The sequence below is a fragment of the Oenanthe melanoleuca genome, chromosome 1A (assembly GCF_029582105.1).
Source record: "Oenanthe melanoleuca isolate GR-GAL-2019-014 chromosome 1A, OMel1.0, whole genome shotgun sequence".
Classification (NCBI taxonomy): domain Eukaryota; kingdom Metazoa; phylum Chordata; class Aves; order Passeriformes; family Muscicapidae; genus Oenanthe; species Oenanthe melanoleuca.
The window spans coordinates 56,324,065-56,340,751 of NC_079334.1; the positions used below are offsets into that span (position 1 = coordinate 56,324,065).

Consider the following 16,687-nt stretch of genomic DNA (forward strand, 5'->3'; position numbering starts at 1 on the left):
CCCCCTGAGGATAGCTGGTGCAGGGAACTGGAGGTGTCCAAATGTGGAGAGGCAGTGAGTGCTGGCTGTGGGGTAGCCCTGTTCCAAGGAGAGGAAAGCACGCAGGGGCTGGAGCCAGCGAGGGTCAGGGTACCGCTGTGGGAGTCAGCAGGAAGGTGGCATCCACAGGGAGCCTGGGGTGTGGGATCTGATGTGCTGTGCTGTGCTTCTGGGCTTGGAAATTTGGGATGGGTGGGAGATCTCTGGCAGAGAAGTGGTGGTAATGTGTGGCAGGAGAGCACATGGGATGTGGTGGATTGGGGTGAGGCTGTGGAAGTGCTGTGCTTCAAAAGAGGTAAAATGTGATGCTCTGTGGTGTCAGTAGGGTGGGAAGTGTGGGGAGCTCCCCTGGGTGCTGAGTGCAGTTGGTGAGATATGAAAGCTCTGGGAGTCCTGGGGAGATACTGCAACATCTGATGGTAGTAAATAGATGGTAGACATGAGTGGTGTGAAAGCCTGGTGTTGGATTGGGACCTCTATCACAGAGGCTTGCTTTCATGTCCAAGATGATCTGTCATTTTAGCCAGATATTCCTGAGCATCCCTTTCATCTCTTGTTCAAGGAAAAAATAATTCCATTGTTTATTACCTTTCTGTTGTACATGTGGTGCAGAATAATTTCTGCTTTATCAAACTCAGCCCTGTGATATTACTGTGAAAGCTTTGCACTGTGGTAAAAGATATCTTCCATTGCTTCTAAGTATTCTGGGTAGAATCTTGACATAACTGTCAAGTTTTTTTAATGTACTTCTACACTCTGTGTGTATGTTTGGGGGACACAGATGTGCACATTTAGGTATGTATTTAAGGTATATTCCTGTAGCTAATCTATGTTAGTTCAATCACAACTTTTACTTAGTTGTGTATTGAAGTTTATTTTGCAGTGATGGGAAAGGCTATGGTAAATATATAAAATATTTAAATTAAGTAGAAATATGGGTCAGTTAGAGGAGCTACAAGAAACAGTAGCTTTTACTGAGAAACAGGTTTTTTTTGGATGCCTAAAGTTGCTGGTAGTCTGCAAATCTCCAGTTTCAGTGTATGATATTAGGAAGATGCTTTCTCTGGAAGCATTTGGTAATATTTTGACTGATATCTCTACTTAGAGCTGAGTTAGATCTGAAATTCCTCTGTGTTGGAGTTTCACATTCTTTGAACTTAACTTCACACTTTGGCACAGTAAAAAATGTCATTTCCTATGTAATTTTAGAGATCAGAAGTGATTTGTGTGTGTGTGTGTATATATATATATATATATATATTTATATAAAATTGAATCCCAGGCTTCTGCCAGACTCTTCTACCTTCCAATATACTTTGGGTTCTCTAGCAAAGTAGAATAAGCAATCAGCTGCTTCTCTAGTGCAAATTCTTTGTATTATACAATCCAATTCAGCGTTTGCATAGGTAAAACAAGTGCCAATATTCAGATGTCATACAGTGCCTAATTTTGTGAATTGTATTCCATGACTATGCTTCTTGGTGGTATTTAGATACAAATATTTTATGAAGTGAAAAAGAAACACTCCTAAGCAAGATTAAACAATAGAATGTGACAAGGAAATGGTACACTTTATGCAGTTCCTGTTCACAGAAGAAATTCTGCAGGCATTAAAATATCAGCTGTCTTCCATGTGGGTGTACAGAAACTACTGTCTTTAACAGTGGCCAGTAACTTATCAGATGGAGATGAAAATATTCTGAGTTGTGCAGCAAAAGGCTGCTTTTTAATTAGCCTGCCAGTTTAAGCATGGACAGGCTAATTCCATCTGTCAGTTACAGAGCTAGATCTGGACAACAAAGGATTTCTTTCTTTTTCTGTTTAAATACTTAAAAATTATATCATTATTCATATAAATGCCTAGACTTCTTTTAATGATAATAAATTCCTCATCTCTATATATGCTTGTGTTGTAATTTATGTCTCAGCAAGTAAATCTGTTTGCTTAAATGTTCTTCTGAGTATATAATACTTCAATGCAGGCTCTTGCACCAGCAACAATTTTGCTCTTTTGTAAATTCAGGTGTAGTCTGTGACTAAGTTGTGCAGTCATAAAATGAAAGAGAAGGGGTCTATTAAAATACAGTTTCAGGTATCTTCAATATATAGTTATTCCAGGAAAACATTGCCTTTCATGTAACTTAAAAGAGGATGGGTAAAGATAGAACTGTGACCTTACTTTAAAGCTAAATATTTCTAAAGAAATAACAAAATATTGTCAGTTATTGAAGTGTAGCTAAAATGGAGAAAACACTACGTACATATTGTGTGCCTGTTGTGGTTTAACCCCAGCCAGCAGCCCAGCCCATGCAGCTTCTTGCTTGCTCATCCATGAGTGGAGATGGGGTGGGGCAGAGAATTGGGTGGGTAAAGTGAGAAAATCCATGGGCTGATATAAAGGTTAATGGGTAAAGCAAAAGCCAGGCATGCAAGAAAAGCAAAACAAGGAATTCATTCACCATTTCTCATAGGCAGACAGCAATACCCAGGAAAGCAAGGCTCCATCAGATGGGGACACAAACACCATCATTCCAAATGTCCCCCTCTTCCTCCTTCTTCCCCCAGCTTTATATGCTGGACATGACACTGTATGGGGTGGAATATCCTTTGGTCAGTTGGGCTCAGCTGGCCTGTGTGTGTCCCCTCCCAGCTCCTTGTGCACTCCTTGCCTCCTCACTGGTGAAGGGGGGTGAGAGGCACAAAAGGACTTGACTCTGTCTGTTGTGCTTAGCAATAATGAAAACATCTCTGTACTATCAATACCATTTCCAGCACAATTCCAAAACATAGCCCCTATCAGTTACTATGAAGAAAATTATTCTTGCTAAAACCAGCAAAATCCTGTGTAAGGAGGGAGCAAAGCTTACTTGGGCCAGTTTTTATGTTTAAGATCACAAGAAAAGATTTAAGGGAAATTAAAAGAAACAGCTCATGAAGAAGTGTTTCTGGGCTGGAGAAAACTGAAATTAGTTAGGGAATGCATGAAAATGGGTGAAATGCAATTAAAAAAATTATTTGGCTATGCCTGGAAGGCTTCTGTAGCTGGTATAATATAGGTGTTGGTATCCTGTTCTTCTGAAATGTACCCCAGAACTAGTGACATCTGCACAATAGTAACAGTAATTGTGGGTATGAAAAATTCTTGTGGAGGCTTGTGGAGAAATAAATTTGACTTAGCTCTTTTCTAGGGTAAACAATATGGATCATACATGATTTAAAAAAGAAAAGAGCCTGGATAAAGCTGGTATGTCTGTTAGAGTAGAATTAGAGGCAGTGGAAGGAGGAAAATGCCTGTCTTAATGTGGTTTGCATTGTGAGACCTTGTCTATTCCAGTATTCAGGTTTCTCTGTTTCAGTGCACTCCACTGAAAGACTGTGAAGTTTCCACTGTTGTAAAGACCATGAAGTTATCTATGGTACTGCAGCTCATCACCCAGTTTGTTTCATACCCTAATACAAAATAGATAGAGGGAGACAATATGGTCTGTGTTTTCCCAGTCTTTCAAAATATCAGTAATTAGAGCAATATCTTCCCAAATATTGTAAGCCTAAAAAATATTTTTTCCTTCTTGTTCTCTGTTGCTGATGAACCTATTTAATGGAAAAGAGAGCATGTTTCTTTGTGTACATATATAAAGCATGTATATGTATACACACATGTATATGATAGCATGTGTATGTATATAGAGATTTATAATATTCATAAATACAAAACCGAAAAATATGTATATTCATCCTAATATATTTCAGGTGCTTTTCAGAGTAATTTTCTTGTTCTTACTGGTTATCTTTGTGAATTCTGGGGGGAGAGATTATATTCCAGAATCTAATGGAGAGCTTGATTTATTGAAAATAGACCTTACTGCCACCTATTTTAGACACTTCAAACTAACCTGACTTCCTTAAGCAAAGGAACTCTAGAAAAAATAAATTATTTGTTGGAGTCTGTATAAAAGTGCTGTTAAATAGTAGGACACACAGATTTATCAAGAATGAATCCTGTTTAACCAACCGTATTTTCTTTGTTGGCAGCATAACAGGCCTTGGGACTAGAGAGATCAATGACTGTCTTGTAGTTTGATTTAAATAGGGCTCTTGACACCATTGATTTAAAGAGGGCTCTTGACACTGTCACGCCAGCAGGATAGGCAGTAGAATCCAGATGAAAATGTCATGCAGTGAATGCAGAAGTTCAGAGAAAGCTGTACCCTGAAAGCCTTCATCTGTTGTTCACTTACCCAGCAATATATCAAGCAGAGTGTTGCTAAAACGTGTTCTGTAGCTGGCTTGTGTTTTCATTAATGATTTGAGTGATGTAATATGGCATATATCCTTATTAAATTTACTACCAATAATCAAGCAGAGAAGAATGGAAAGTATGTTGGGAAACTGGATTAGAATGAAGAATATTCTTGGCAAATTGGAGATACGTCTTACCTGAACTGATTTTATTTCTCTTTCAGACAAGTAGTAAGTCCTCACAATAAATAGTTACAGTTAAAAGGGGGAACAGGAGAAATGACTGTGTGAATTACAGTTCTGCAGAGAGGGTTGATTGTTCCTCACAAATTGAGTGCAAGCACGTGTTCATTTATTTTGTAGCAGTTTGACGTGGGCAATGAAGTTTGTACTGATCTTTGTAAGGAAGGGTATTATGTGCAAGGCACTTGAAAACAATCTTTTGTTCATGCTGCAGAGTATCAAGTCCCTTTTGAGGCACTTCATTGAAGGAAGGTGTAGGTTAATGGGAGAAGCTCCTAAGCACTGCAGCAATGGTGACTGAAGGTCAGTGGGTGGAGGAGCTGCAAGTGTGTGGCTGTGGTTTGGAGGAATGTGAGAGGGAGAGTAATGTTCTTCAGATAAACAAAGGCTTTTCAGATGAGAAGGGAGTAAATGGCTCTCCCTATGCACTGTGACTGAAACAGTAAGTAATGGGCCTGAAATGAAGCAAAGGAATTTCTTTTCTAAAATGTTAGGAAAGAGTTCTGCCAGAAATTATCATTTCATGGGAGCTGGGAAATAGTATTTGAAGCCTTTTTAAAAGTGTTTTAGACAAAGCATGTACCAGGAATGAAATCATACAGTCCTAGAATAGCTTGGTTGGAAGTAACCTTTAAAACTGATTGAGTTAAACTACTCTACAATAAGCAGGGATAATTAGATGGGGATAATTTGCCTTGAAGTGGAAGGACTCTGTGAGGTGATTTCCTCCCAATCCTTTGTGTCTCTTGGAGATGTTCCCCTCCTTCCCCAGTTTTTAGTTGTGTGGGGTTTTTTTGTTGTTGTTGTTGGTTTTTTTTTTTTGTTTGGTTGGTTTTGGTTTTTTTAAAATTTGACTGCTTGATGTAAAATGTTCTTTACAAGTTGATTTGTTGGGCATTGTTCCCAGATACCACCTGGAATATTATTAGAACAGTATGGTGGAAATTTCATGCCATCACTTCAGTTCAGCCTCTTATCATTCTCTTAGATGAGATAGATAAATCTCCTCAAAGACCTTCAGCTCAGCGCTCTGACACAATTACTTCTCTTCTGGTTATGGCTGACATTCACATAAACTTCACATGGTTCTTTGTGTTACTTGAGTGCTGCAAAAACTGACCCTCAAAAGCTGTTATGTCAGTCTGGTCTAAGGGAATGAAGTGAGCAGGAAAAGGAAGGTAATGCTGACTATGTGATTGTAAATGTCTTGTATCTAATTTCTTTCCCCTCTGCTGGGAAAGAAGTCAAGCTGTCCTACTGTTTTTAAAAAAGATGTTACTTTATTTCTCTTTTAGTTTTTTAGTGTTTGGGATGAGTGATGAATATTGTTTTGTGTTTGTCAAAATGCTAAGCACAACAAGTTAGTATTCAGGAAACAACAGTTTTAATTTGTTGTTTTATAAATTAGTTTATTTTATACCAGTTAACCCTTTACCTGTGGTTTCCATGGCATATTTTATTAATTGAGTGTTAAAATAGCATAAGTAGTCTAGCTAAAGCACGGTGACTTATTCTGAAGTGATTGCAGATTGGCTGACTGCAATATTTGCTCCTCAGGTTAAATATTGTTGTCTAAAAGCTGTTTCATTTTAGCTGCTACAGTTTTTGCAGTAACATTCAATATGTGTTATGTATCTGTACACAAGTATTACATAACTTGCAATGGTAAACTGTTTGAACACCTGCCGTATATACTGTGGCAGCTCTCTTTCCGTGCCGCCTTCTTCCTGTATCCTGTTCAGTGATGAATTTAATTTTTTTTTTCTATTCCAGGCAGTAATTTACAGTGTATGATTGCCAAGCCAGATCTTGTGCTGACTGCTGTTAAAGTGAGGATGGACTTGGTTACTGTCATGTCAGTGAAGTCTTTGACTGCTAGTACGCAGAGCAGACAGACTTGGTGATATTAATACTGCCGTGCTCATAAGAATCAACAGACATCAAACTTGAGGGAAATGTTGCTTTCATGGTGCTTTCCTTAGGTACTTAGGTGCCTTACACTTTCCTGCCTTGTGCAATACCTAGTGTCCTCCAAAATAATATAGCACATGTCTGTGTAGCACAATGCATTGTGCTGTAGGGGTAAGTGAACTGATTTGATTAATAGCAATCACATGGCTTTGATTGCTCGACTCTTTGCCTGGGGTAATTAGTCTTGCTGAGAATGACTGAGCTGTATTACTGGCTCAGAGCCATCTGCATTAGTACCACTGCTTCAGGTGGTGTATCTGCATCTATAGGAAGTGCAAATATCCTGCTAAAACATTTTTCTTCTATCCCTGGTGGCGTTAGCAGTAACACTGACAGACCTTCACTGAAATAGTCTGGACTAGAAAATACTGTGCCTTTGTGTAGCTAAATGTAATCTCCCTGTACTTCAATTTCATGTTCCTTTAAGTTGAGTTGGTTTTTGTTTTGCTTTGTTATGTTTTTAATGAGATCCTGTTACCATAAGATGGAATATTTTGCAAAACCTTGATGTGCAAATTTTTACTTTATAGTATTCAGGCCAAAAAAAATCCTTTCTGGTGGGAAGGTCAATTTTTTTCTTGTTGGCTTTTGAAATAAAGGAGAGTCTTGGTAGTATGTAACAAGTTCATTAATTTAAACTGTTGACTGTAAGATACCAAATTAATGTGCGTGTAATAGAATGAGTTTTGAAACTTAATACAATTTTTCATTATTAAGAGGCCAATAGTGTAAGACCTCTTTATCTTCTTTGAGCAAGGCAGACAGAGCATACAGATTTTACCATTAAATTGTGTTTTGCTGCAGCTAGGATTCTTAGCTTGGAAACCTGATGTTAGACAAAGAATTTTACATAAATATTTTGCATGTTTTAACTAATCTCTTCTTTTTCTAACCTTTTCAGTAGAAGACACTAAATAATTACAGGCACATGAGAGAAAAGACTTGAGTCTTAATTGATGCAAGAAAAAAATCCTGTTGCAATTTTGTTTTTTGACATAGCCTTTAAATTACCACGGTTTGGAATTCAATTTTCATTATGCATACAGTTCAAGAAAAAGAATCCAAGTATAGTTGTAATTCTGGAATTTCTTCATGCCTAGTTTCCTTTAAACAACCGTAAACGAATTTCAAGTTTGCCGTATTAAGTGAAACTATTTTTTCATGGAAGCATTAAATTGATTTCTGGTATTGATGAGATTAATCTTTCAGCTGTAACTACTCAAAAAATTTGGTTTTGCTGTGCTATTAAGGATTTGGTAATTTTAGTTTCAAGCACATAGACCTTGTTGGAGGGCTGTGTGTCAGATGTTTTCAAATGGGTTTAGTATTCCACTTTCTATCATGGTGTTAACCTGTTCCTAAGGGATATGTTACTGATGGCCCAGTAGTAAAGCTGTGTCAGAAGTTAATTATGGTGTGTTCAAGTTGCTTTTGCTGTAGCATGTGGTGTATTTCTAAAAGTTTTTATCTGTATTCCAGGCCCATCAAAGACTATTTTCTGTCTTTTGCTTTTTTCTTTTTCAGTTACAGATGTCCACACCTTTTCTTCCTTATATTCCTGGAAAGCTTTACTCTTTCAAACTCCCTGTCATCTGTTTCCTAAATCCGATTGCTGCTATTTCATTATAAGGATCAGTTATGACTGTTATTGTATGATCTAATGTATAGATGTTTTGTAGGCCAGTATTACATTAAGCTAGGCTGCAGCAGGTACAGAGTAGAATCTAGGGTTTGACAGCTCTTGATTTATTCGCTTCTGACGGTTCAGAGGACTCCAGTGGGAAAGAAGTGATAGTGGACAATAACTAAGGAAGGGGAGGGGGAACATTATGGACTGCCACAAAGTATTTTCTGCTTGGAGAGGAATTATTTTCAAGACAGCGGAATAACTGCATCCATCATGTAGTTGATAAATTATTATGCATTTAAAATGTGTATGGACAGACACATGAGGCATAAATAGTGTCTGCATTGGTAGCACATTCAGTTCAGTGTTTGAGATTAAGCCAGTACTTCTTATTTCTTACAATTACTGTGACTGCAGTGTTTTCCATGTGTTTTGGTAACACATCAGATGGTCTGGGTTTTTGTGAGCCAGAGGATATATCTGGGGTTTGTAGTGTCACCTGATGCTGAAATAAAGGAACTTGGGAATTTTGAAAGAAGAAATGCTTGGAAATGAAGGAGTGATGAAGAGGGAAATTTTGGAAGAAGATCTTGGCAATTACACCATTCTATTTTTTCCTCATTTAAAGGTTTAAATGTAAAGGACGTCTCATTATTCTTTTTTTCCAATTTTTGTTTGTTTATTTTCCAATTAGTGAATTTAAAAATGTAGTTCTAAAATCTGAAAACTGTACTTATATTCTGTTTCTCTAATTACAAAATTTTCCTTCTACTCTCTTCTCAAAGTATCGCTATAGAGCTGAAAGGAATTATGCCAAGCTTGTTTCTGTTTTGCTGTTTTGCATATTTGTTTCCCACTAGAAGGATGGCATTCCAGCAAGTTTTGGACCTTGTTTTTGCTTTACCCTTTGATCTTTTCAGGTGTTTGTACAGTAAGTATTTTTGCATTTGTTAGCTAAGGTGTGTCATAAGAGTGGAGATAGAAAAGGATGTGAGAGAACCAGCAACACAGATAGGCTTGTATTTATGAACGTTTGTGTTCAGCCAAATACAGGGTAAATACAAACTCTGAGGAATTTTTTTGTTTTTAATTGGTTTGAAGCAATTATGATTGTGTAACTAGCATAGATCCTTGGGCATCTGAGTTATGAGACAAAGTATTGTTACTGGATAGTCATACTTTTTCAATAGAACTACATAATTAAAAGTGAAAAGAAAAGCTCTGGGTTTCTGTTTCCAGGTGGTGCACAAAAACTAGCAAGACTAAAAGATGTCTGCAAGCTCTCTGCCTTTGAATCTTGTAATCTTTGTCTGCTGACTTTAAAAGCTCTCTATTATTAAAAAAAAATAAATTACCAGACCAGAGATGCAAAAAAAAAAAAATTAAAAGAAGTACTTTTGGCTGAGAGAAAGGAAGGGACACAGAGGTTAGCGGTGAGTCTTTGAGAGATTATCTTTTTGCAACTTGTAAATTATAAATACCTTGTAGTGAGTATGAGTAGATGGCAAGACATTGAAAATAATTTACAGTATCTCTTACATATTGTATAAACAAGGCAAAAGCTGTGTGTGTATGGTCATGGAGAGAAAGGCAAGTTGAATGACGTAATTCCAAACAATAAATTAATGCAGGGATATCAACAAAACAGAGAGATGTAATCTCTAAATTTGTGGTATATTCTTACTCTATTTCAAAAGTTTAAGTGAACAACGAAGAGTCAGGGCTCTTAAGTTGGTGACAAACATCTAGCATGGAAAAATTTAATTCCCTAGCTCCATTTACAGCTGGAATGATACATCTGAAACAGTATGGGTCCAGTTGTCTGTTCTACTCTATGTAGAAGTTCTGCAAGGAAATGGCAGTTTTGTGTTTCTGGCTAAGTATGCATAGGCACTGTCTGAAGCTCTGGTAGGAATTGGCATTTGTAACTTTCTCTGTTTCCTCTTTGTGAGCATTTATATACTTGGAGATTCAATGATAAACTGCAGGTTAGTTCTCCAAGAACTAGAATAGTGATCTCTAAGGTGATCAGACTTGATGGTTTGAATTCAGTAGATGATGGCTTGTCCATGGGAAGGTGTGGAGAAATGTCACGCATCTTTTCTAGGTGTGTTGGCTGAGGGTGGCTGAGTTTTGTTTACTATGGCCAATGGTGAAATCAGTTGTTTAGTGGTCAAAGAAATAACACTGAGAAGCAGATTCTAATATTGATCTTTGTCTTTCTGCTGGGACTGAAGCATTTTTTAGTATGTAACCCAGTGGTTCAGTAGAGGAAGAACATAGTTCATTCAGAAATAACACTTCAATATTGTATGTCTGAGAAAACAGAGTGTTTTTTATTTCTTTTTGAACAAACAGATTCAGCAATAGAGAGAATAGAAATGGATGAAATGGACAGGTGACTTGTGGTGACCAAGGAAAGAAGCGAGCATTGGATTAGAATGATTACTAGAAGATCAAATAATAGTGGTAGCAAATAGTTTTCAGAACATTTCATTGAGGATAATAATATGAGAAGTTTCAGTAGAAGTACATGTAAATGCATATAGATCTGAAAGTCAGCTAACAAAACCCAAGAGATATTACTTTCACAGCCCACTGAATTAAACTAGAAAAACTGAATCATTGCATGTGTGGAAATGCGTGGAAGAACAGTGTTGGGAGCTTGGTTGGGACCTTAGACTACTTGTCCTCGGCAGCCAATGCTTAAAAGTCACCCATTTCTAACACAGGAAATGTTTTTTTGTGTTCTCTTATAATCAACAGACTTACTGGATTTGGAAGCCACTTGTTGTCAGAGTGGCAAGTTGTGATGGACAGGGCAAACTGAGAATGGATGCAGTGTTCAGTGTTTCGTTTTTAAAAGAGTTGATTTTCCATTGCAGAGGATCTCCGGTTCAGTAGGAGGGGCAAATTTATTTAGCTAAATTTGAAAGCTGAAAGCTTGCTGAGAAGACAATATTGGATTGGGAAATACTGGCTTTTTGGCAGTCAAGAAGGAGGGTGCTCCTGGCTGGAGTCCTGTTCTAATGTAGTGACAAAGCAATGACAAAACTATAATCAGAAAACAATGTATAAATACCACTGAATACATTGCAAATGTAGAGTATAGATGTGAAAAAATTAAAATACTTAAAAAAAAAAAATCCACGACTGACTGGAACCAGAAAGACACCTATCATGGAATAAACATATTAACATACTTGTTTTCAGATTGTTCATAAAGATGGAGAATAAGAGAATTTTTCAGTAAGTGCTCTTGTTTTCTCTTTGAAGGCAGGGTAATTCGTTCTTCCATGGAGTAAGGGTATCAAGTAATGAGGATGTTACACAAAAGTGCTAAGGCATTAGGTTGTAATTTCTTACTGAATAGGGAAGGAGAAAGTCCAACTTGTGTTGTTCCAGCATTCTAAGTGAGATGGTATTTCTATTGATTCCAATGTCAAGTAGATACAAAGCTACTCTAAAAAAATAGTAGCCAAGTTGAATTCACTTGAAAGAAGAATTCAGGGCAGTAAAGTTGAATTAATATAGTCAACTACCTTTTTATGGAGAGTATGTGTTGTCAAACAAATTTGTGTGTTTTGCTTACTGAATTGATTAAAGAAATGGTGTAGAAGCATCATAGATTTATGTGCATAAATTTTGGTGACTTAAACCTCCCTTTAAATTATGTTTCCCCAAAGCAGGTATTTAAATAAGCCATATTCTCCTCACCTCACAGTTGCTCTACATTCTTAGTAGATGATTTTGTTACTAGGGGAGCTGGAAAAGAGGAACAGGGGTAAGCAAACTGTGAAGCTTTGGAATAGGACCGTGTCCTTGCTGGGATTGCTTTACCAATGTTGTTTCTGTTCTTGCATTCAGGCAGCTATGTCAAACAATCTGTACTTGTGCAAATGGTGTAGGGAATTGTACTCTACAGATAAAAACAGTTTTGTGATTACCTGTGAATAAATGCAATTATACATGTCACAGTGGGCAATTAAGTGGGCTCTTTTTCTTGAAGATTAAGACTGTAGAGGTGCATTCATGGGGAGAAAATAAAGGAATGGAAAAGGGCTCTTGGATTAGCAGGGAAAGAAATGGCAAGAGCTAAGGACTAGAAAATGAGGCCTGGCAAATTCAGAAGTATAAAATCATTGAAAAATGGGATTATATGCACAATTTTATTGTAATTCTTCAAGTAAATACAGGTTGTTCAAATCTTAAGCGTAATAGCCAATTATATTCTGTTCATTTCTAATTAAAGTATAGCCAGTTCTGGTTAAAAAGTCTAACCAAATAGCTATGAAAAGAAGACTGAAGACTAATCTTTGTTCAGGCCCTGGATAGGAGCCAATATTCTAGTAATTATTGTTACTAGTTATCCCTCTAGCAATTGTTGTTATTGTCTTACCTAAAAGATCAGTGAAGGTATTACTGTATGTAACACAAAGTAATGAGAACTGTAGAGTGAGATTTCATTCTGCATAGGAAGCAGTTTTAAAAATAGACTGTTTTCACAGTAGTTTTTTCTCTTTGTCGCCCAACTCATGCAAATAATTCTAAAATATTTTTAAGCATTTTATCGTCTCTTTTCAGATATTGTTTGAAGCATAAAGTAGTCCAGTTGTTTTATGTGTTTACCTTTCAGGTCCAATCTTCAGTTATTCACAGGCATTAAATCTGATTACTGGCTTAGTTATCTTAAAGGAAGACCTTCTTCAGCTGAAAACCAGCAGGGTCTCATACGTTTTTTTCATGTAATCTCAGGGAAAAATGTGAAAACCTAACCTCATTAAAAGAAGGAACATCCTATTATTTTGAGAACATACTGTTTCTCTGACAGGCTGTCTACAATTTCAAAGATTCCCACCTTGCCCAGTTTTAGCAGATGTGATTCAGAAACTAGAGTTGTAGAAACTTTTGTTTGAAAAAAAATTTGGGACACAAGAAAAAATCAGTACTGAATCAAAAATTTCCCACTTTTATTCTAGCTTACTTAAACTGCTCTGGAATCTTTGCTGTATGCTGGTAAAACTGAAGCAAGATTTATTAGAAGCTTCTGAGTATATTAATAATTTTAAAGATAACTTTGGCTTGTCTTCATGTACACTTGTTTGTACTTCATCCCTCTTTGATGCAAGTGCAGATGAGCTGTATACCTCCATTTCAGTTATTTTACCTGTATAAGGTTATATGTCCATAATAAAATCTTTACCCACAGATTCTCTTCATAGAATCTCAGAAGGGTTTAGTTTGGAAGGGGATCTTAAAGACCATCTACTTCCAACCCCTGCCATGAGCGTAGGCATCTTCCCCTAGACCAGGCTGCTCAAGGCCCCATCCGTTCTGGCCTTGAAAACTTCCAGGGATGAAAGTTCCACAGCTTCTCTGAGCAGCCTGTTCCTGTGGCTCACCACCCTCACAGGAAATAATTAATTCCCAATATCTAATCTAGACTTGCCCTCTTCCAGTTTGAAGCCATTTCCCCTTGTCCTGTCATGACTTGCTCTTGTAAAAAAGCCTTCTTGTAGGTCCCACTGGTACTGGAAGGTGCTCTGAAGACTCCTCAGCCTTCTCTTCTCCAGGCTGAAAAGCCCCAGCTCTCAGCTGTCTTCATTGGAGACTTGCTGCAGCCCTCTGGTGTCTCCATGGCCCTCTGGACTCTGTCCAGCAGGTCAGCATGTTCCATGGGGTGGGGCCCCAGAGCTGGACAGAGCAGTCTGGGTGGGGTCTCTTAGGAGAAGAGTAGAGGGAGCATCACCTGCCTCTTCCTGCTGGCCAGATGCCTTTGGTGCTGCTGAGGCCAGGGATACAGTTGACTTTCTGGGCTTCAAGTGCACATTTCTGGGTCATATTGAACTTCTCATCAACCAATGTTCATATCTTTTGTTCTGTTTGTTCTCTTTCATTGGTAGGTCTCGCTTACTAGAATTAGAGCTCTTAGCAGGAGTAATAATCTTCCTTATTATTATTAAGGTGTTTTACAACAGCAGTGATCACACTTACCTTTTGTTCTGTGATGATACATACATGGCAAATAGTGTTCCTTTCTCATTTTCTTTTGCCTTAAACATGTTTTCAGTGCACTGTAAATGCAGCTGAGTACACAAATTATCACAAATCACTGATATTTGTTATAACTTTCTGTTGTGGGAAGCTGTCCTTTTCTCTTACTTATCCCTTCGTCTCTCTATTTTGACAGGAATTTATGTAAAGTATCTTGAAATAAAATTTGGAAGAAAGCTGTGGTGCAGTGTAGCAATAAGTTACTGTGTTTTTTCCCACTCATACTAATTGAGTTGAAATTGAGTTGAATTTGAAGTAAAATCTTGCAACAGATTGTGAGAGTTCCTGGTACAGTTAAAAGTAAAACTGTGCTAATACAGCTATGTTAATAGCAGTCTGACGTAGCCAGAGTGACAGATTTTACAGCAATGTTGTTTCAGCAGTGAGATTGATTTGTTTATTAGATATGGTATCAGGTTAAACTGTTACAATATATGGTATGAAGATAGAGATTGTATCAGGGTAAGAGGAACCAAAAATATATTTCTGAAGACCCATCTTGGAAAGGAAATGAGAATGTGCTCTGTGCCAACAGCTTTTGTGCTCCCTGCCTGCCTGCTTGCCTGGCTGGAATCAGAATGGGGATATGGAAATGCGTATATGCAAAGGATTCAATTCATTCAAACTACAAAAAGAATTGGTTTAATAATTTCAGATTGTGTACTTATCACACAACTTTCACTGTAAATCTTCCATTTTTTCATTTCAAGTAAATTTCATTATGTGAGAATTTCTTTGTGAAATAGGAGAACAAGATGATACAGAAATCTAGAAAGTAAATTCACAATATTTCTCCCATTCTGTTTCACTTTATAATAATCACTGAAGTACAATTTTAGCAAATGTTTAATGATATATCTCCTTCAATTTACAAAAATATTATTTCTACAAAAATAATTAAATTGTGATAAAGAAGCAGTAGTTAAAAACATACTATGGGTAGTGAAACACAGAGCATCCAGATGAACTGAAGTTATCTGACTAAAGGAAAATTCAATAGCATATTTCAAAATGCATCACTGGGAGCAGATGCTTAACCTTTCAGGTCTTTTCTTGTAATGCTTGTACTCTGTGTGTATTTTGTACTTTATCTGTAGGAAAGGAGGTAATAGAATAGTGCACACTTTTGTTTGTCACTTATTCTGTGTATATTTTGTTAAATCAAAAGCCTTTTCTGGAGCTGCTATTCATCTTGCTCTCCTCTCTCCTCCCAGCAATTTTGGCACAACCACATATCACACTCAACTAATCAAAGATAAATTCTTATTTTTTTGGTCTTAAAATGTAAAAAATAAGGTTATCATTTTTTTTCCCCAGCAAGTCCAAGTTGCCCTCTGCCCTCCTGTGGTCCTGATGGCCATATCTGCCTTGGAGCACTTCCTTCTTCCTTCTGCCCTTTTCCTCTGAACCTGTGAAAAGGTCTTCTTCACCTTCTTCACATCCTTCTTATTTAACACTTATTGGCTCTGAGTGATTTTAATTTTCCTGTTAGTCAGTTAGTATGTGGATTTTTTACTTTTTTTTTTTTTTTTTACCTTCCCCCACTGAAACAAAACCTAAACCCTGGGTTTAATTTTGCTTCTTGAATTGCACATATTCTATGAAGTAGAAAAAGGAGATGGTAATTATAGAATCAGATTCTTCTTTCCTCTTGGTGTAAGACAATTACATTCAGTGATGTTCTGGCAGAATGTGTGAAATAGGAGTGGAATCCTGAAAAATTTTAAGACAGAAACTGATTGTTCTTAGCTATATGTTGGAGGTATTTTGTCTGAATAATGGGTATCAGAAGAGTAATTTAGCGTATTCTATTTTTTTAATACTGCATTGAAACTTTGCTAAAGAATGCTGTATTCTCTCCTTTCAAAAGAGTTTAATGAAAATTGGCAACTAAAACTTTTTCATAGGAAACAAATGTAAGTCTAAAATATTCAGCTATTCAAGGAGTTTGATGATTAGCATATACATTGATTTAAAAGGAAGTACTATGTGCACTGCAATATAGTATATTTAATAGTTAACACAACAGAAATTTTTTTGTTATGTTTGGGTAAATTCTGTAGCCTTTCAATGTATTATTTAATTTAAGATGAAAAAATATCCAACAAGGGTGGGGAAGATAGTATGTTTAAATTTATGTGTGGTGGGACATAATGTCTGTCAGTCCAGTTCAGTGATACTCTTACCAAAACCTCCTTCAGGTAATTATAAAATAGATGCTGATGTTAAACCCAACTTTTGGTTTGTATGGATAAATAATAATTTATGTATCACATACATGTGTGTATTTATGTAACAATGAAGGGAGGTAAAATGATCTGATGTATATCCAACTGCATACATTTTTAATCAAATATATTAAGAAAGTACAAAAGTGACTTCTGTTCCACTGGCACTAATAAAGTAAACAGAACCTCCAGTCATGTGTGGATTACTTGCCTTGTAATCCATAAAAATTGTTGCATACTGGAAACCAGATCTTTGGGATGTGTTTGCATTTCTGTTTCATCACAT

General features: G+C 36.9%; 1 protein-coding gene across 1 annotated transcript in view; it reads left to right on the forward strand.

Annotated features, from left to right (window-relative positions):
• COG5 (component of oligomeric golgi complex 5) overlaps nucleotides 1–16,687 on the forward strand; it is a 177,519-nt gene that overhangs the window by 11,821 nt on the left and 149,011 nt on the right. The gene's annotated exons all lie outside the window — the stretch shown is intronic.